Below are 22,373 nucleotides of genomic sequence, written 5' to 3'. Positions count from 1 at the left end.
TATGAGTTCGCTTTGTAAGATTTAACGTCTTAGAATAATTAGTAAGGATTTAAAATAGCTCTTGAGTGTTCTTCAATAACAAAGGAGCGACCCGCCGCCGAAGTGCAAAAGGGATCTCCGCTTATTTCTAAAGAGATTTCAATGACACCACTTACGCTTGCATTTGGCAGCAGGTATTTTTTCATACATCCGGTAAATTAAAACATTCAATAGTCACAAGTGTGTATTGAAACGGGAAAGCAATCAGAGGACTACAAACACAGAACTGGCATTTAATAAAATACGGCAAAAAATCTTAAAACACTGTAAAATGTACAATGGAACGGTAAATCAATGTCTATTTATCGGCTTAGCTTCTTAAAGATGTGATGTTGTATTTGGGTTAAATCATTGCATAATAACATATAATAATATCACATCCAGAAAATAAAAACAATTCTATAAACCTGAATTTTTGCACGCCTCATAAGCGAAGCGTTGAGGTGGGTACTACTGTCACTTCGCGCAAAACATCTGATTTTTCAAACTTAAAATGTCTTTATGTATCATACATTGCACTTGTAAGATAATACATACACACACATATTAAGAAAAAACACTATTTTTAACGTTCATGATATTTTTGATGTCATTTTTGTTATTTAAACTAGTTAAAAAACAGTTTAAAAAAGTTCTGTCTTGGACGTCCGTGTGTCTGTATGTGCGGATCCTTTTTCTTGTTAACACGATAGCGACCGAAATACTTTACTAATCGAGTCTTTTTTTTTCTCTTACGCTTGAGTATGCTCAGGAATAGAACCCTTTCATTTTTCAGGGTCTGATTCGATGTGGTTTAATTGTTATTAAATAAACAAAAATAATAATTAATAAATATTTATTAAAAAAAAAATATGAGGCGTGCACTTTTGGATTTTCCAAATTATTTGAAATATACACAGGAACCGTCCATGTCAAATAGAAATAGAAGAAAGTATGTTAAATTAATAGAAATATGTAAATCCTGACAAGCATTACAGAGGAACACAATTTAAAAATAGTTGAATAAAGTACTGAACAGCGGAATTCAATGTAAATAGTAGCCACGTAACAATGGAGTAACAAAGTCATTTAGTGGGGCAATGTCTTGGCGGGGTTCCCACATTTGCCACCATATGGCTTGCATTAAAACATCTCCGATACAGTGTATTCAATAAATCCGGATTACTTGTCACTGATATATTTACACCGACGGAAAAATAGAATTTCCAAAATAGTTTTACGGTCCACGAACGGTGGGTACATTATTCATTGGTTTAGACTAATGGTAAATTCTTTTTAAGTGGAGGAAGTGCGTGTTATTGCAGCTTATATCCCGAAGTTACCCGCTGAGACATTCGAAGCACCCGCCCGTTTTTTGTGACAGACCAACCGAGTGCCATAAATAATAGGTAGGGGTCGTGCTATGCGAGTTTTGTAATAAATTCGATGCTCTTTTGGTAGCAAAGTACGATGAATTATGGTGATGCGTTAAGCCAGCTAACGCGGTTGGAATCCGTTTTTATTTTCTTTTCATTTCGCTAAGCCTGCACTCGTTGCATTTGTATCCAAGAGAAGATCTGCTGTTGCTTAAACTCGCTCGTATATTGTTTCTTTTTATCTTGCGTTCTTCCTGCTCGCAGTCTTGTATCGGGTTACGTTGTACTCCCAGCCATTTGAAAAAGACAACACGCAGATGGTTCGTTCGTATTGGTTTTCTCTTAAAACAGTGCACTTTTAAACCACCCGAGACTGTCAATATTCCTTCGGTACACATAGGTGTATCCAATTCGATATACGAGTAAAGTAAGATGAATTGATGCAGCGCTGGAGAAAATCTAACAGAGAATCACAGACAGAGAATAAATGTGTTTGTATTTACTTTAAATACAAATTGATTGATTTTAGATATTCTTATCTATCCTGAAATGATTTTATAGTTTTTATTATCATTATTATTTAGATCTGATAAAGATGATTACCAATATACATCATTAACGACACAAGTTTTGACATAGACATAAATAAATCTCCGGTCGTATTCTGCTTTCACGACACACGCTTCCGGCACTTTAAGAACAAGATATGCAACGGCAACATTAAAGAGCCTTTATTTTAATACCTGTCACTGGTAGCTAAGAGCACAGAGTATAGTGTTACCCTCGGGAGTCGGTCGGTGGTCGGCCGCGACATGACGTGCCGCGCGCGACCGCTCGCGTCAAGAGTGCCTCTCAAATTACCCCCGGATAAGTCAATCATTGGAAACGTCCACGTCCACGTCCACATTTGCCCAAAATAAAACATTGAATGTTGCGTGTGGCGCTCCTGGCATAATGCGTTGCGACAGCCGACATGTTTTGTGCGAGAAAATAAAATTGATGGCACAGGGACCGCTTCAGACTTAAATAGCGCGGTATTCGTGTTCGAGCTAAACGCTTTTGTCTATTTTATAACTGGCGTCATGTCTCCTCGACTCGCTCTTTACATTTTCGTTTCATATTAGTTTTGCGACGGTCACTAAAATTGTTCCGAACAATAGGTTAAATTAAGGGTCGGCCGCTTATTAAAACGATTGTCGCTAAAGCTTGTTAAACTGTTGAAAAGGATGTAATTGGACGAGTGTTAGAGAAACCGGCAACCGGGTCCAATTTCCTGCTTTCGCCGCAGTCTTTCGACAAATAGCTCTTTGCAAATCAAACAAGGGGTCGTCTGAATCCACATATCAACATCGTATTGTTTCTCTCTCATCATCGGACTGACCAGAGGCGTTTCGATTATCCGCCCTCGAGAACAAAGCCTGCGACCGCACAACCAAGTCAATTACGTAGTTCAACAACTCAGCCCTTATAACTTTCATGAGCCACCGCCGGAATACAGAAAAGGGTATCTGTTTTCAATACGTACGCGCGATGCGATTGACCCTTTTGAGTGTCCGCATTGACTTTTAAATTACTAATCCCGCGGGAGTAAACAGAAACAGAGCCTCGGGCGGCGCTTGTTTGCACGGTCGAGTGCACTCGCATATCTTCATTAGCCGTCATACCGAGCCGACTTCTGTTGCTTGCTCAGCACTCGTGTGGGCATTCCGAACAACGGGGTGAGAGCGAGCCGTCTAGAACTAAGTACTTGACACAAATCCTTTATTTCCGCTGCAGCGCTATTCCATTCCCTGTCTTCCTCTAATGACGGATAAGGCAATACTGCGCCCTAATTTTTACTTAACTTCCAAGCCGTACTTTAAATAGTAAACAAATAAAGTAACCACGTTATTATGTACGCAGTAATAAAATACGACGAGCTTAACGTGTTGCATTATGCAAACATGCACATCAAATTGATAAAATCTTAAAATGCGTATACGGGACTTAATTAATTGAATTAACATTTTAATCAAATCTAGTTTGTACATATAAATCGTTGTCCGGAAATAATTTAAACTAGCGGCCATTATTTTAGTCAGTACAGAAAGCGTATCTATGAATGTTTATCTAAACATCTGAATAAGAATGGTAGGGACGGTTGAACGAGGCAGGTCCGTTGGGACGCAGCCATGCGAGGCTATTTCATCTGATGGCTATATACCCCGTTTTTTGCGTCAAATACACTCTACCCTTCCATGCCGAATGAATTACTTAATTTTTCCACGCTCAAGCGAACCAAGGGAGCGCAAATATCGAAATAAATTAGCGGCACCCGTTTGTTTGCATTAAAATAATAATGATAACAAAGACCTCGCACGTGCATCTCAATTCTTAATTAATATACTTACGCAAAATCAAACAAATCATACTTATGTAATAGAAACGACTTGAATAAAAGAAGTGACATCCAAACAGGAAATACTTCTTTCGAAATAAACCTTATAATTACAGTCTAATTGAAGCTCGTTTGTATAGTGTATCCGATAATATACATAATAACATTTGTCTCTAAAATTGTTTTGTCCAATATTGACAATAATTAGGACCCTATTTTGTGCGACACGGTACTGTAACGGCATGACAACATTTAGTATAATTAATGTACGCTTTAATCCAAAATATTTCAATATATTCCCTTTGTAGTGGAGCGTTCCTCGCATCGCTGGTTATTAATGAGATGAAATTGTTATTAGGAACTATTGAACGAAAATATAAAAATACCCATTAACTGTTAAACTGCCGTAGCCGATCCGAATTCGACTCGCTAGTTCTAAACTTCTATTGTGCTCGTTATAAAAGAAGTGTTTGTGTTTGGGTGAAATTTTTTCAACTCTAAATCAAAAATATAATAAGCTGCTACCTGGGTAAACCATCCATCACGCTCCCTAACCAGAACAATGCATTTTAATATCTTTTTATAAATGGCCACTAAGGTTTGATATCACTATTTGCAAACATTATTAATAATATAATTGCCTACGGCAGATGATTTTATGGCTTCATAAATAGTCTATTGTGTAATTTAAAATTGAAAATTCTACGAAAATAAGTACTTATAAAAGCGAGACTCGTCTCTATCTATAAACAATTGTTCATGCTTGAAATGTATGTCGTATTCAATCTTATTATCTGGTGAATACTGTCTTCATTCGCTTGTTAATTCATTACAATTCAAGGTGGTTGTTAGTCTAAATTGCAGATTAGGAAAGGATACTCGACAGTCCTCCAGCCGCCCACTTTACATTTCACTGAATGTACACATGTGGTTTGGCAAAGAAATTAACATTGTAAATTGTTTAACATCTCTGACTTGAGCTTGAATAATTAAATGTGAATGATGCTTCAATTACCAACAAATGCTTACGAAAAACAGGATGCGGCTGTAAACGGGCCGGAGTCCGTACATTAGAATATTTTAATTCACTTTTATATTCTGTACCCGTCTTACTTTTGCTGTTAAGTTTGAAAAGAAAGTAGAAGTTTCAAAGCCTAAGCTAACAAAAGACGTCGCGTATATTATTATTCAGAGTTTTATGAAAAATGACGGCATTATGATACTATTATACTGAGAACATTTCCTTTGCGGGCAAACTGCCAGTTTACACAATAATTTGGCGTATCCTCAAAGAAAGTTTCGAATACATACTGATACATAGTAATGTATTTCCATGACACGTACTTTGCATGCAAATGTATTAAACTAGTACTGAGAGATAATGTCTTTGTTTCTTGTGAGCTAAACTACGAAATTATGCTAAATTTGTTTTGTGGCTAACAATTACTGAACTAATACGCGTTTTGAATAAGTCTTATGGTTAAACAGTATACTGCGACGTTCAATTGGTTGCTGTATTATCTCCAAAAGTTTCTGTGGAAATATTTTTGTACGCATACGCAATAGGAACATTTATGAACTTACTTAGCAGATGTCTACATTGGAACTCGATAACCCGCTAGCTTCTATCTGTGTGGCAAACGTTAGAATAATAGAAACATAACATTCTATATGCACATATATAAACATTCGGCGTCGTATAAATGTGCATATCATTACACTTAACAAGAGGTGAGGCGTGTGGTCCTATTCCGATATTCAGCTTGTGTTTTTTTGTTTCACTAGCTTTAGGGATAGACGATAAATTAACGGAGCCACGCCGAAGCGCTCAATTTTTCTGGTAATTTATTTTGACATGGACGCATTTAACGAATATTAATGGGACGGAAATATTTCACAAATATATAAACCATTTTTACGTGCATTCATTAGCTCTACATTATGCAAATGTCTGTTGATTTGTAAAATTCGAGAAAAACACATCTTTGTAGACTAAAATTAAGATAAAGTAAAAATCTGTTACTTTCATGTCAACGCTCACGTTTATAATAAAACTAGCTATGCGCCCGCGGCTTCGCCCACTTTGTCAAAACCTAATAAATTATATATATAAGTACTAAAACCTTCCTCTTGCATCACTCAATCTTTAAAAAAAACCGCATCAAAATCCGTTGCGTACCTAGTTTTAATGACTTAAGCAAACATAAGGATATAGGGAGTAGGGACCGATAAAGCGATTTTGTATTCTATGTAGTGTTATCTAAAATGAAAATATTGAATAACGTACGGAACTAAGTTCTATAGATGCTCGCTTCATTTTATTCATTTTTTATTTGTAATTTATACTCTACAAGCTGAGGTAGTTGTATCTATTAAGATTCTTTCAGCTATAGGGAAGGTGCGCCATGATTAATAGCCGCCAATTACAGGGCTATATATTTTGATGTAGGTAGACTTCAAAGTTGGATTACTCATAAAATTCTTGGAATATTACGATAAAAGAATGATTGCCACTGAAACACCAAAACCTGCATTGACTAACACACATTATATTAGAATTATAGATACATTTGAATTTATTTTAAATTGTATCAAAATTATACTCAAGAGACCCATAACCCTAACCAAAATCGCATTTTAGAATTCCATTTGCAATTAATTTTGGTGGATAATTTAGGTGACGCATTCCGTTGACCATTAAAGCGTTATACATTTCTGAAAAATAAATGTGTAGTATAATAAATATCGTTTGAAAGAGCACAATCTTTAATATTTATGGAGTATATTTAGTTTATAAGAGTTATTCGACTTATATTTATTTCATAAGAAGAACAATGGCCGATACATCAGCGCATGACTCGGCACGATCGACGGACTCTCGCGTGATTGGGATATGCATTGTTTATTCGTTTCTTTATTAATATATGTTTTCAATAATATTACGAAGTACATATTAAAAAAAATAGTTTTACTTGTGCTTCTGTGCAATTCGAAGAAAAACTATAATAGCAAAGTACCTAGGCTTTTAAAATATCGATGTCTATATAAATAAATGGTATATACTTTAGGTTCGTATATATTCAACAAATTTGATCAAATCACTACATAGTATAAAATAAAGTCGCTTTCTCTGTTCCTATGTCCCTATGTCCCTTTGTATGCTTAAATCTTTAAAAATAGGCAACGGATTTTGATGCGTTTTTTTAATAGATAGAGTGATTCAAGAGGAAGGTTTTGGTATATAATTTATTAGGTTTTAGACAAAGCAGGCGAAGCCGCGGGCGGTAAGCTAGTTAGTATATAATCATGGAATGTTGACACAACATGGAAACAACATGTACTGAAATCTAATACAACATTAAAAATACATCTCACATGGCAACCAAGTACATAATTAAACCGCCTTGTCGCTACATACCTATTGAACATAATATAAGCGGTGCGGGATCTGCTTAAAATTCAAATATGGCTACATGATAATTAAAAGTTCATCTGTTACATTATCCGAGCACGATATGCTAATAAGAGAAGAAAACAATAAGGCGTCGTAATAGAATTACTTAATAACGAGCGGGACCCATCAATCACTGATATACGATAGGATCTTATCTGAAATGAAACTCATCATTTATAGATCTGTCCGTCGGCACTGACCGAATATTAATAATAGATTTATATCTAGTCAACTGCAGTTCTTAACGGTAAGTCAAATTTATTGTAAGGTATCACTACCGACAAATTGTAGGGTTCAATGCGCTACATATGTAAAGTGCCGTTGTAATTGAAGCAATCGGACTTTGTTTAATATGACCAGTCAGCAGCGACTATCATCTCTGAGCACACTTTCTTTTAATGGCGTCTGTAATTATCAACTTCATATGGAATGTTACCAATTTTAGCCGATTTCCGGGAAGCGTATTTTAATTCAAATCGAAACATGTGACCCCGTGATCTTTTAGAGAAACTATTAGGGCAAAAGAATCGCTTTAGAATCAGCTTAATTGTTTTCCAATAATGACTCGCCGAGCTCACTATAATTAATTCGCAAATACTAGAGAACTGTTCTATCTAGATTAATTCTAAGATCACTTAAATAACTTTTAATTAAATTAAATGGCTCAAAGCGTTTGAATATAAGCGAGTGTTTAATAAGTATCGATTACTAATTTGCAGAAATGCTAATTACCATTAATATCTACCTATCATCTGACGTGATGATAGTTCTAAACTAAATCTTCTTTACACATGAATAGAAGTTCAATATAGGCTCAATATACTTTTATACTAAATTTAATTCACATACCATTCCGAAACGATCCGAGCATTGATAGCCGGTTGTAAACCACTAAAACATTACGACACTGCATTAACGGCTAATAATTCGACCAGTGACGATTACGAAACGTCGCTGTCCGGACGTTTGTCGAGATGCGAGATTAGTATTACTGACAGTGACGATAACTTATTTTTTTTTCTCAGATTCCATAATCGCCGTATCGTGTGGGTACTTTAAAAACCCGTAGATAGAAATGAATGATAAAAACCTTGTCAATATCATTAAAGCTGTATCAACCCGTCTTACTCTTACTTAACGAGATTGTAGGTTTCATATGAGATAATGAATGTATTTTATTACATTATGAGTGTTGAACACGAACATTCTTGTTACTTATTTTGTCAAGCAAAGCTTTGACGCTGAAATTATTCAATTTAGATGTGAGTTAAAATGAGCTCTGTGTATTTCATTCCCATGTTACCAACTTGGCTCTAAGAAATTATCTGTTTGTAATATATTGTTGAAGAATTATGTCTAACGTATCTTATAATGTAATTTTGAATGTAATAGACGCTAATTTGATAATTCTAAATACATTTGCATTTTAAATACGCCTCGAAGTATAAAATATTATGAAGTAACAAGCCGATTACAATTCAAACGTATGAAGCATAAATCCATTTACAAATTAATAGATTCTTTACACAGCCCACTCTACAGTCATTTGCATAACACCATCTTATAAGTTGACATAGTGCGGAGCAGTGTGCATACAGTAAAGCGCTTTCCTAAGGCGTTCACAAACACGCTGTAGGCTAACAAATACACAAATATATTCAGCAGGTGTCCACATATTAACATACAATTTCTAAAGTCTAACGCGATTACTCTTTAGAACCCGGCGTGATCAGCTTTATGAATGTACTGAGCTTAGATTATGAGCGAGATTATTTGAATAAACATAGAATTTTAAATGTGTTTACAATTATGGAGTGACTCGGAATAAATTCTTCGCATAAATTATAGATGGTTTATGAGATATTCCCGTGCCCGTTTAAAGTATTAAGAAAGGAAATGTTTGGTTATGATACACACGAAACGTTTACGAATAATTATTATCTTTCATGTTTAACATTCAATGAACCTACGTATTATATAGAATCGGTTTTATGAATAGATTAATATAAGCTGAGTTTGCCAAATACGTATCTGATTCATAAATAAATAATCATGAAACTGTCTCAATAATTACGCGATACAGATATTTGCAAAATACATGTTCATAATTTATGAGACATATTACGAGAAGCGTTAAATGTATCATGACGGTAGCTCGGATATCTTCCTACACGGCCTTTTATTGTCATAATGGAAATAGAACCGGGAGTGGGCCGGTCGTTATTTCATATTTACATGAAATTAACCTTTCATAATAGTTTGAATAGTTTGCGAGGCAGGAAACGTTCAGCAAACAAAGCGCATTAGATTGTAGGCCACCCTCGTCCGACTCGGGGCTGCAACGCCTACTGCCTCGTGAAATGCACTGCCTACTTCTATTAAGATAAACTCGCATTTATCGGTGTAAATTTTGAATCACAATTTACAATATTCTAGTTACTTCTCTATATTTTGCACATTTAATAGACAGTGTTTGTGTTGCTCGTTATAAACCGTATTCAATAAATTATCATCGTGTATATTCAAACTTAACATGTACTTATTCATAAATAAACACAAAACAAATATTTACCACGTCTGCGTCAGCGTCAAGCGGAATCCAAAACACAATTATAAATATTCAAAGGAAATTAATCTGTAAACAAAAGCTTTCTAATCACACTCACTTCCTTAAAAGCGTTCGAACAATAAACAGCGATATCTTAAAACGAATGCATAATATAAACAAATTAAAATACCGAAGCTATTAATTAATTACACGAAGTATCCGGCATTGAATAAGATGATAAACCTGGAAGACCAATGGTCCGAGTTCCAACGTTGGGAAATCGTTCATTATCAAGTTATGAGACTTATTATTTGGGGGACGACTTTTATTATGCTGTAAATACTTTATTCGTTGATAAGGAGCAACGATAGATAAAGCAAATTGATCGGGGTAGAAAGCTGTATACTTTATGTGTACGTGGGCGCGTTTAATTGAAACGACGAGATTACGAATGTGTGAGTATACGACACTGTAGACAGAAGACATTGTTATTAGTAATTAACATAATTATGACATGAAAGAATGTATTCTGGAGGCGTATTTCCAAACTATACATAGCCAGAACGCAACCATAGGAAACTGCTCGTGTATACTTTGTAATGCTGTTTTTAAGTTTGTTATTACAATATATACACGAATTTTGCGTACTGATCGTGTATACTTTGTAAAGCGGATGCTTGCTGCTTCGTACCAAACTATACACGATCAGTACGCAAAATATGTATAACTAAATATAGCTAACACCACTTACGCTTGAGCGAAATAATAAATATATAGACAATCAATGACTTGTACAGCTATATCTATCTACTTTTATTCTTTTTGATTGATTCAGTAAAATATGGAATAAAAATATTATTAGGTAAGCTTAGAAAAATAAATAGATAACAGATATAAGGGTTACCTATGGGTTAGGTTAGGTTCGTGTTTTTTTTAACTACACAAAAATAGGAGCCCCGCGAAGCGGGGCTCCGTCGCCTCGCAACCGTCTTCTTCTGGACTTATTAGATTCTTACATTTTAGCACTATTGTCAATTGTAAGTCGTGCAGTATAGTCGGGAACGAAGACACAAGCATCCTCGATACAAAAAATATACGATCAGTACGCAACATTATATACACAATACACATGCATTTTAATAATAGATTTCAAAACAGCAATACAATAATATAAACGCGAGCAATGGAGAGACGCCGCGCTTACTCCGAAACATACACGATTAGTCCGCATGCGTACTGGCGATGTATGTTTTGGAGCGCTATTCTTACTTACTTCACTACAAAGTATACGCGAGTATTTGCAAGTATTTGCGTACTGCTGTTGTATAGATTGGAAGAACTTTGTAAAAAAGTTATTTCCAAACTATACGTGATTAGTTTCACACCGTTGCGTACTGGCCTTGTATAGTTTGGAAAGACGCATTCTGGAGGTATTTAATTTAAAATCTTTTGGAAACAGCTTTGAGTAGACGATATTGTTATTGGTTTTATAATGATAAAAATGGTAACAACTATTATTATTTTTATTTAAATGAGGTGCAATGAAAATACACAATTTAACGAGACCTTCTTAATAAAATCGTTATTTACTTCTATTTATTACAAATAGGTAGTAAATTTGCAAGAACCATATTCATTACTTACAACTGACTTATTATAATATTTCCCAATCAAATAAAGTACATAATATTGATCGAAAGGTGAAACATAAATTACGCACGTCAAAAGCTTTCCAAAGACGTTAGTATACATACATTAATAATACAACTAAGATAATTCGGCGTTACGCAAGAAAATATCTCTTAATTACGACACACGCAGAGCGTAACCGAACTTGAATTAGATATAATGACTGTCGGTTATATTTTTCTGGAATTCGAATTACAAAAGGACGACGCGGTCCGAACTCGCATCGACGCTTGACGGGCAGCTGCAGAATGAAATTATGAGCATTTTTATCCCTCGACCGGCCTCTACACCTGCCCTACCCACGACTGACACCTACCCCATTATGACTCTTCGATATACTAAAAAAATCTGTACAATAGCCCCGATGCAGCCGCCTGAGAAATCATTGGCCCTTTATAAAGTGAGCTTATTCATTTTTACATCTTCATACAATTCTGTCCATTAGGCGAGGCGTGTGGGCAGCGTGGGCTCGATGTTAAATAAAGCTATTGTTGTACCTAACAAAACGTCCAAGTGAACATCTTCATAGAACGATGTCTCCGTATTTCTATTGTTAGCTTTAATATCTATCACGGGAGCGTTATTTTTCATTGGAATTTATGGCTAATTCCACGTTATGTTTACCGAAAACTTTCTGAATGGCAGCCTATTGAGTTGCTTAAAGTTATAGATGAAGGCGTCAAATTCGACACTGTTTGTTAAGAGTACGGAGCGTGTTTGACACTAATGATTTACGACAGAACTTTACAAATTTGGCATTAGTTTTACAAAAGGTTAATAGATACAGTCGTACGTACTTACTTATCTTCACATCTAAGCAGGTCATCGTCATTGCTATAAACAACTTATTGATATGCATCTCAAATTGCCAAGAAAGTAATGAAAATAAAGTAATCTTTTTGGATTTAGAGTGCGGTTGAACAACTATGTGTCACCTAACTGATGCTAACCGCAGGTGTGGATAAAAAGTACACAACCGCAGCCTGCAAACAAACCGCAAACTCGCTCACGGTGCAATCATCTCGCAATTCCGCTCTATATTTAGAAAAGTACTTGAGACTAGATTAGATACGGAGCAAGGTGTACCGTCACACGAAACCACACGCGCTTAAAGATGCTGTTCTTTTATTAGTACCATAAACAACCGGACTACAATAACTAGTTTGTTTTAGTTTGTAACCCAAGTAATATAAGGGGATAAAATGTTCGATACGATCATTACCCTAGAGACCGTAATTAAATGTAGACACCAAATCGTCTTCTGCTAACGACAGTACTGCGTTAATGATTGCGGTCGACAGTCTTATTCGGAGAAACTGAGCCTTTCCGTTATGAGGCGAATACTAGGGGAAGATACTTCGTTAACCGCCTTTGTTGTAATGATCCGTTTAATTCCAATAGTCACTCTTATAATCTCACTGCCCTTTAAAACTTAAGTTGGTTATGTTTTTTGTCCATTGTTTCAATAAATTGTAAGCGATTATATTCGATTAGAAGCAATAAATCATGTAAGGTACATTTTCTATTAAATAATAATTTATTCGGGACTAAACATAAACACCTTAATTTGTATGCATTAAAGCGCCAGCTCTTCCCATCACGATGTTATAATATCCGTTCATACGAGCAGCTTTATTTCACAAAATCACGTGCTTCTGTCATCCTGTCCGAAATCTTTCTTTTAATCGCTTGGGTGCTTTATATTTGCGATTCATGTGCGGTGCTTTGACATGATAAATCGCAAAGTTTTTTTAATATTCACCGCAGATCTGGCAGTTCCTTTGATACTTTTTACGTTACCCTTAGCTATTGTTTTTTCTGAGTTCGTTTAGACATTCTGTCAGTCAGTTGGAGATAATTCAAATTAAATACACCTACCGCGCGCGGCCGCTTCGTGAATATTAAGGAGCGGGGCGCCGCTGCAGCAACATTCTCACTGGAATTGGAAATGGAGGGCAATATTTTGTTCGAAATTCAGTATATTGCGTCGTTTAAAGACGAATTTCGGAGCGTTTGTTATAAGATTATGCTTACAGGTACCGTTATTTCTAGGTCTACACTGCCTCTGTTGTCAAAGATTTATACCTTTGACAACATAATTAGCGATGCTTCTTTGATAGAAATTTTCTTTCGCAAAAAATGCACAATGACTTGTCTTTGCACCCCCTGATGCATAACGTTTCTTGCGAGCTCCTTCGTTAGAACGTAATAGAAACACAAGGCGATACGTCTCTGCCTATTATAGTGCCTTGGAAAATATTACGTCTAGACTGAGAGGAACGTGGTGAAACCAAAACGAATGCTCTAAGATCTGACTTTAGTTACAAGACTGCAGGCGGCCTATTGTTGGCGTGATATGCCATCGTAAATTCTCCGTGAACTACCGACGTTCGGATTTATCCCACTGCAATTACAAAATATAATTAAACGATAAATATCTTGGCTTTCAACTTAAGGAGATTTCAATGCAATAAATTCAAATTGTACATTGTCGTATTTGCTAATGGAACCAATTAGTTAATGCCATTGTGCTTTGAAGCTAAAAGTTCTTTGCATGAATATGGACAAAACTGTTATACGAAAGTCACTACATAGCGTTTATAATACCATTTGTACAAGACATATTTGCTTTAGGAACCGCACTACCGAGTGTTAATGTTCTACATCGTTGGAACTGCTCTGTGGCCGTCCCGTTGGTAACATTTATTTTAATCTGGTCCTCTTTCGCTTTATACGACGTCGTTAAGCCGCGCTCATTCTTTATTTATATGTCTGCACCTGCAAAGTCCTTTTGATTCCACTACTTCAGCAAATCTAGAACTGTGTCGGCTTTATTGATCGAATGCCTCGGTAACGCTTATAATTATATAATTATATGGTATGTAGAACGGTGCACGTCTGACGGTGAACATTTAATTAAGACGTATTGTTCCAAGTACCCAGGCATGACTTTTAAAATTTGCCGCTTTTGTGGGGTTCATATTCAGAACGTAACATAACTTCCGCCCTCCCTGTATGAATGAAATGAACGCTTGTCATGCCAAATTTTGTATGTAGCTTATTTATGTTGAAATACGTAATAAAATATGTTCAAAATGTTAAATAACATGCCATATTAACTCTATTAGATACGCCTCCGTAAAATTAAACAAATACGTTATGTTAAAAATTTAAACCACACAGATGTAGATTATTTCAACTGTATTTTATACATTTTTGAAAGGGACAAAAGCGCTTAATTGCACGAATAATAAATGTTCCAGATTATAAACAGCGTACCGTTATTCTTTGAATAGCCTTTGCTTATTGATTCGTTGTTTTGATATTGCGTTCCATTTGAGTGTCTATTAATTTCTGACAATGACTTGGACCGTTTTTTTATTACCAGTCGAAATTGCTCATTTAATTGCATCGCTACATCTTTTTGTATACATTCAAACTCATTCAAAGAACACAGTTCGCATGTTTAAATTTTTAAATTTCGAAAATGTTAGGATTTCCCGCTAAAACTTTCAATAGCCAAGAGCATTGGGATCCTTCGAGTTAAAAGAAAAATCCAATCTAAACTCAAAGCAAACACCGCTACAGACGCAAGACGAACCGTAGACAGAAGAAAAATAAAACTCTTCAAACACGATAAACGCTAGGGGCAATGCAAGCGGGTGAAAAATCAGAATTTCGAAGAAAAAGATGGGTTCTTTATAAGCACCTGCCCGATGAAATAAGCAGGGATATTGTTTTAAGTCCGGGCCGGGTGATTACAGCCGCTGACGCAGACTTGAGATTCCGATAGTTTTTGCGTTCATAAAAAGCGATATTCCTTCGGCTGCGTTCCTTGGCCGTATATTGAGTTTGCCGGTCGTGATTGTGACGTTGTCTCGGTTAGCTGTGAGGGTGTGAGCGGGATAGCGCATTGTTTCCGTCGGGGTAGTTAGAGTCGCATTTTATGGTAAGTTGGCGGGTCGGCAGGTGTTCGCGATGCACCTGCGGCGCGGTCGGACGGGCTGAGATGGGATCGCAAGGACATCGAACCCATTTTTAAAACCGAGATAAATTTTGATTGTCTGTACTCTGTAGACTAATATCAAATTTCAAATAAAAGGATTAAAGGGATTAAATATTCAAGTCCTTTTAAGTATCATTTTAATATGATTATACTGGAACCCTTTTTATAGGAAGAATTAATATTTAGTTATTCATTAATAATATTGAATCAAGACATGCGCTTCAAGTTCAACACGAATATCCTGACTACGATCCGACAATCGTGACCACGACTGTTGTAAATATTATTGCTATTAATACCTATCTATAACTAAGTTATTAGTTATTACTCATAAAGCTATGTTCATTATAAAATACTAAATTCTCTTAAAGGTTTTTTTTATAAAAGCTTCGAAAAAAGCACTAAAATACGATACATTCGCGTTATCTTAAAACACAAATAAGAGTAAGTACATTACTAAAAATCAGTTCAATATACAGCTGTTTTCTCCGGTCTATGTTTCTCGGCTAGGCGCTAAATTGTCCCTATGATTAAAAGGCTGATTGCAAAGCACGAAACCACTTGAACGTAATATCCATTAAACAGCAAAGCAAAATAAAACAAACATTTGCAAATCCCGTGAAAACGCACGCGAAGCGAAAATCAATTGAAGCGATCTAGGAACTATAATTACCAGAAACAACTTAACTAACAGTGTTCACGCTGTAGTACATGTTATCCTTAGGTTATATCTATGAAAATGTTAACTACGGTAGAAGAGTTTTAATAAGAAAGTGTGTTATTCCTAATTAACATTGATATAACATCAAGATTGATTTTTTTCTGTGATTACTATAAAGCTAATTGATGACCACAATTTTGACGACTTACAACATTATCAAATAAATGTTTTACTTAAAATGGATTTAAATATCTGTAAAAATTAAGCTCAAACACATGAAAAATATATTTCCCGTGCTTTTTAGTGCATAGCTTTAATTCATTTCTGTTTTACTGATCAATATTCTAATCGAATAAGAAAGCGATCAACTTCGCGTACCTTAACAATACATTTTTTGCACAAGGAATCAAACCCCTTGCTTTTACACTCACGTGTTAACCACAATACCAAGGCATCATAACTTATTACAGATACAAGGAAACATGAGTACCTACAGGCCATTACAATAACCATGAAGATTAATTGGGTGATAATTCATTGACCCACGTATTTAAATGTTCTGTGTTAAATTTAAAAAACCATCGTTTAAAATATCAAATTCATTAAATACATTATCAAATTATATTAAATGATTTTACGAATAATATCATTCCTCTTTTTGATTTAATCAAAATAATATTTTTTGTACTAATTTTACTATATTTTTTTCTGAAAATAGCGCTCTATCTCATATGGTCTCTATTATCTCCAATGAGATGCCGTTATTTTATAAATAAAATTTAAGAGTTTATTTAATCTGTAGCTACGTAAATATCTAACAGGTGGATTTGCCAGACCGTAACTCATTTTGGTTTCGAATTTTTCGCTTCAGTAGTTTTAGCTAAATCTGAATTTGATACGAAACTAACTGATGAATGTTTATTTAAAATCATTGTATTTTAATCATGAAGGTATCCATTACTTAAAATTATTACTTATTAATGTAGTCGTTTCATAATATGTATAAGCGATACTAGTATAGTATTTATTGTCCGTGGCGATATGCACTTTAGTTAAAATAAATTTGTCTGCGCGGTTACCAAAATAAACCATTGCTTCATTGAAGCGTTATTGAACTATTCAATCATTACAAATCAAACCAAAAGCCGAGTATCCGGATAATAACAAGTACATATATGTACAACGGAGATCGGAAGAAGCGAATTCTCTCCGGATATTGAATATTGATCGCCAACTCTTAACCCTGACGTATCGGCTCTACCCATACGATGAAGGGATAAACGTCGATTATTCAATTGTTTCTGTCCAAAAATAATTTCAGCGATTTATCCCAAAGCAATTACCGGTTCTATATTGAATGAACAATTTTCGTTTAGACGATGTATGACCAGAAATAATGTTTCTACCTTTATCGATCAATAATTTTATTTCGTCGCAGCCCGCAGGTACGCCAAATGTATTAAATAATGCAAAACATTTTATGGCATTGAAAAGCAGTTTCTAATACCTAATTCTAAAATAATAATTCATGTCAGCGAAAAAACGCGAAGGTCTTTTTTAACACCTCTCCTTTTCATATGCACATATTTATAAATAATAACATATTAAACAACATATAAATAAATACGTAATATAACAACAAAAGTATCTATTTAAAAAACAATAACCAATTATTCTACCAATCAACTAAATACCCTATAAAAACGTGTGTGACTTAAATAGGTAGAAAAGCTCATTTCCACCGTGGGAAATGTGACGTCGGTATAACCTACATCGTATGCTAGAGCTCGAATGAGTTATAATGTGCTATAATGTATGCTGTGATAGAAACCCTTCGGTGCGTTTAGCTAACGTTGCAACCCATTTATATATTGAACCGGTTAGAACATATCGTATCAGATTATTTACACAGCACTTAACATTTGTTCTGATAGTTGTTTCATCTGATACGGAATCTATATCAACATTAACTTAAAAATATAGAGCCTATAACAAAGTATACAATACATTATTTATTAGTCAACATTTCAAAGAATTAAAAACGAAATTTATTTTTATTATTATGCAAAATTTACCGCAAAATCGAACACACAAATACTACAATAAAACACGATTTTTTAAGTCAAGAACCCTTCATCATATTTTTATTATTTACGCATTTTTGAAACTCTAAAAGGGAAGCGAATAAAAAGAAATGAACAAGTAGTTTTTATATTGGGATATTATTTGATGCTTTACTCGCAAAAAGGTTTCTTTCAACTGACTCTAGAGTTTACATAGCAGTCATCATATAACTTATTCATGGACACACGTATCCGCTGTGTATTCATTACCTGCCAATATAATTTGACGTATTCTATAATTTTTCTTCATTATTTGCTTTATACATTGCTGACATTAACTATACACCCTTCAATGTAGTAGAGACTAATTTAGTATTGTGAGGTAATATTTCCAATAAATTTTATAATGCAACTACTATTGTTTTTTTAAGGATTTATGTAAGTATTTAAGTATTTGTAACAACGTCATGTTGTAAGTGTATAACTTCATATTAATTAATTAAAAAAGTACAATACATAAAAATCTTCAAAACAAAAATGATAGTAATAAAGTACCGAACGATGTCTTCCGATTGAGCTTTCGTAATACCAAAAAAGCATTTGTAAAATTGAACGTTGTCATCATTTAATATTTTAAAGCGTTTGTAGAAATAAAGCATTACAAAAAGAAACATTGGCAACATTTAAGTGTAAAATATTAAGCGGACAGTACCGAGACTTGGCAAAGTAAAATGTTTATGAATGTAAGAAACTTCCAAGTTTGTTGGCGAACTTTTAACGCCTTTTCGCGGAATGAGGATTACATGGGAACTGCGTTAGGTCAAACACCAATGGTTAAATAAAAATCTCTTTTCAATTTTTTTTAATCGGCTTATTGAAATTTTTACTGGCACTTTATGTATTTTCTTAAATACAGAGCTTTCTTTCTTTCCACGACTGCGCAAAAAAGCTTGTAACTTTTTTATGGTTCCTGCTTTGTGTTTAAATGACTTTTAACTTTATATTATTTCTCAAAACCTAAGCAATTTTGATGTATGGGATATCCTTGAAATTTTATTAGTTGTATAATAAACTTTAAAGGTTTACAGTTTAAATACAGTTATATACTTAAAGCTTGCGAGTAAAACATTCGTTTAGCCTTTTAACTATACGCCTATTTTTCATAGTAAAAAATAGAGATTTATGGGCAGGTGTACCACAGCATTAGCATGTACGATTTTTCAAGTGGGTTTCAAAAGTTGCGACATTGAGATAGCGGCATTCTCAAACGAGTATTAGTTTTTGTAGATTCTATCTACAATCATTTTAAATTGTGTATTAATTTCTAAACTTACAAATTACATTGTCTTAAATAAATATTTTCCTTAATTTCAGTTTCAAACACAAAAATATTACTCAGCTTAATTAGCATAATTTAATCCGAATAAACCTAGTTTTAATCAAAGCTATATCTGTAGTTACGTCTCCCAATCCTGAATCCATAATTCATGCTGAGTACAAACATAAGTCGGCAACTAATTGATTCGTTAAATAATAAGGTAACGTTTGATTTCAACTAAGATCAAAATATAGGCTAATAAAATGACGAATATATTATTCGTGGAATGGCATACAATAAATTCTTGAGTAATCACACGTATTTGTTAAATCGTTCATACTTTTCATTAGTTAAAACTGGTTGGATGGTCAGGTGAAATCGATTAAAGAAAACGGTTGTAAGTATTCGACCAATGTCCCTTCGCCAGGGCGGTCGGAGATCAATTTTCTGTTTATTTCTACTGGCTATCAAAGTAAGCCGCCAAGATCCGACTAATTGGTAGTAATAGTATACGAATTGCTATACTGTCGGCATTTTAAACTGATGTCCAGCATTTCGCCCTCAATTAACGTCAATGTTTTGATGGTCAGTGATACAAAAAATTGGTTTAGAGTTACGTTAGTCATAATTCAAGTGTAAGGATGTTTTTATGTGATTGACCAATTTTGTTTTATTATTTGCATAAAGCAATTAGCATATGAATCCAATTACATATCGTTAACTAGAAAGGTTTTATTTTATAATACAATATTGCAATTAACTTTTGACTTTACATTATTTAATTCCTTGATAAAATTTAAGATTTTTATCTATTTATTAATGAACCAAATGATGATTGGAATTTTTACTCTAAGATTCCAGATGCAATTTAAAAAACTTACAGCGAATGTTCAAAAGAATAAAGCTTTTTTTTATTTGTAGAGACTAACTTTGAATCAAATAAACAACTACTTAGTTGTTCCTAAAAAATCTATAGAAGCCTTCATTTTAATCGAACTCTGCTCCTAATTGGATTAGAGGAAATATTCAATACTTCAGCTGAAATAAAAAATCACGAGTCTGCCAAAATTTCCACGATAATTTCTAACCCAGAACGCAAGAAATGTTGAACAGAAGCCGGCCTCACAAGACGTCGTCAGCAGATAATATGATACACATCTAAAGGCTTTTTGCTTGAAAAACTCCCGTGAAAGGAATCTGACACAGTAATTTACTCACATAAAATAAGATACTCGAAGGACGAAGAGATTGAACGATTCCTTCAAATATTCTTTGAAATAATAAACAATAATTATACCAAAAAATTTCCTCTTCAAAGGAGATCTTATTATATTTTCCACATATTTACATTCGTATTCATCTTTGATGTAGACTTAATACCGAACAATGCTTTACCTTTATGTCAATGTTTTGAACATTCAACATACACACACACAGTTTCTTAGAAACTCTCTGAAACTTTGTAACTTAATAACATACAATACAGAGAACTTATAGAGAAAATAATAAGATGCCTAGAAATATTACTAGTATAAATATTATAGTTGCGAATTGCGATAGTATCAATTAACTATTGCTACTATGCTACTGAATAATGAATATCAAGGATCTTATTCGCTAACTTTAAACGTCCAAAAAAACTGTAAGCAATGATTCAGTTCCAAAATAAAAGGTACTTTATATATGAAAGTCAAGTAATAGATGTTTTGGTAAAGGATCTCAAGGCGACTCAACGTAGAGCGATGCCCGTAAAGTGGAAATTCCACGCATGCCTCGCTTCACCGGACCCGTTCACTGACCGGGATCTAATGTTTCAACACGAAAAAGATACGCCAATAAATATTTCATACGTCACATTCGCGATACGTCCCTATAACTTAATATCCCATTAATCAAACTGCTCTTGAAAGCTCACTTTGAATACGTTTCCCAACTTTCTCCGTATCGTGTATCCTGTCTCAACTAATTTATTAACGACCGTACCTACAATACTTTAAAAACTTTTGTTTTGTTTTGTATTGAAGGAAATTTGCTAAGTATGAAAAATGGGTAATTTAAGTGCGCGACTCTATGCTTTCGATTATAAGCTTTCTCACGACTTTTTAAAATAATAACATTCGCTGTTTTTCAATTTAAATAAAACCGCATAAATGTTTTCATGTTTCATAATGTACAGGGAAATGTTTTCAATATGTTCTCAGTCAGAAAATCTACAACATACCTTATTCTCGGAATATCAGATGCAATTTAAGTTAAAGTCCATTCATGTGCTTCGAAATTGAATTTGTTTCAAAATAGCTCAACAGTCACTTGTACGAATAATCCACAGCAGCACTAGTACGCCGAAAATCCAGTTCGGATCACAGAACACAAGCTCCGATTGTTATTAATTTTCGGTGTGTAAAACGCGATCGTGTGTAGTCGGGGAGAGGGACGAGGGACATGCGCTCCGCTCGCAACTCGAACGTAGACTGGCGATCTACGACTACGCTTTTCTAAATATACACCCCCCGACGGCTTTCCGCGCACCCTACAAGCGCAACGCATGTACCATGCAATTTTCTATAAATTTTCGCTTAAGCCCCAAAGCCACGCTGTCAAAATCTGTTTTTGCTGGTGCTCAGCCGGCGCTTTTGGTGCATACGACGTAATTGAATTACCTTCAGCTAATTCGGCATTCATTAAACACGTTTTAAATTAACGACGCTTTTATTAATTTTATTTGCCGTTGATTGCGATTGAATATAAGTATGAAAGGCATGATATTTTAATATTATCCGTGATAGTCCCTTTTAAAGGGATGTAATTTGTTTAGAGGTCATGATTAGACCTTAATTTTAAATAGATGCTTAGAAAAATATAT

The 22,373-nt window shown here is 34.5% G+C and overlaps 1 protein-coding gene across 2 annotated transcripts in view; it reads right to left on the bottom strand.

Moving 5' to 3' along the window:
- LOC149487646 (uncharacterized) overlaps positions 1-21,970 on the bottom strand; it is a 49,600-nt gene extending 27,630 nt beyond the window's left edge. For both annotated transcript variants that reach the window (XM_089696213.1, XM_089696214.1), the window contains exon 1: positions 21,732-21,970. The gene's annotated coding sequence lies outside the window, so the exon portion shown is untranslated. The remainder of the gene's footprint in view (positions 1-21,731) is intronic.
- Positions 21,971-22,373: the final 403 nt, after the last annotated feature.

Source organism: Colias philodice, chromosome 6 (genome assembly GCF_061535455.1).
Source record: "Colias philodice isolate Cphi_HAF_F1 chromosome 6, ilColPhil1 Martin Lab GWU primary, whole genome shotgun sequence".
NCBI lineage: Eukaryota > Metazoa > Arthropoda > Insecta > Lepidoptera > Pieridae > Colias > Colias philodice.
The sequence above is the reverse complement of the archived record's forward strand: the minus strand, read 5'-3'. Positions and strand labels throughout refer to the sequence as shown.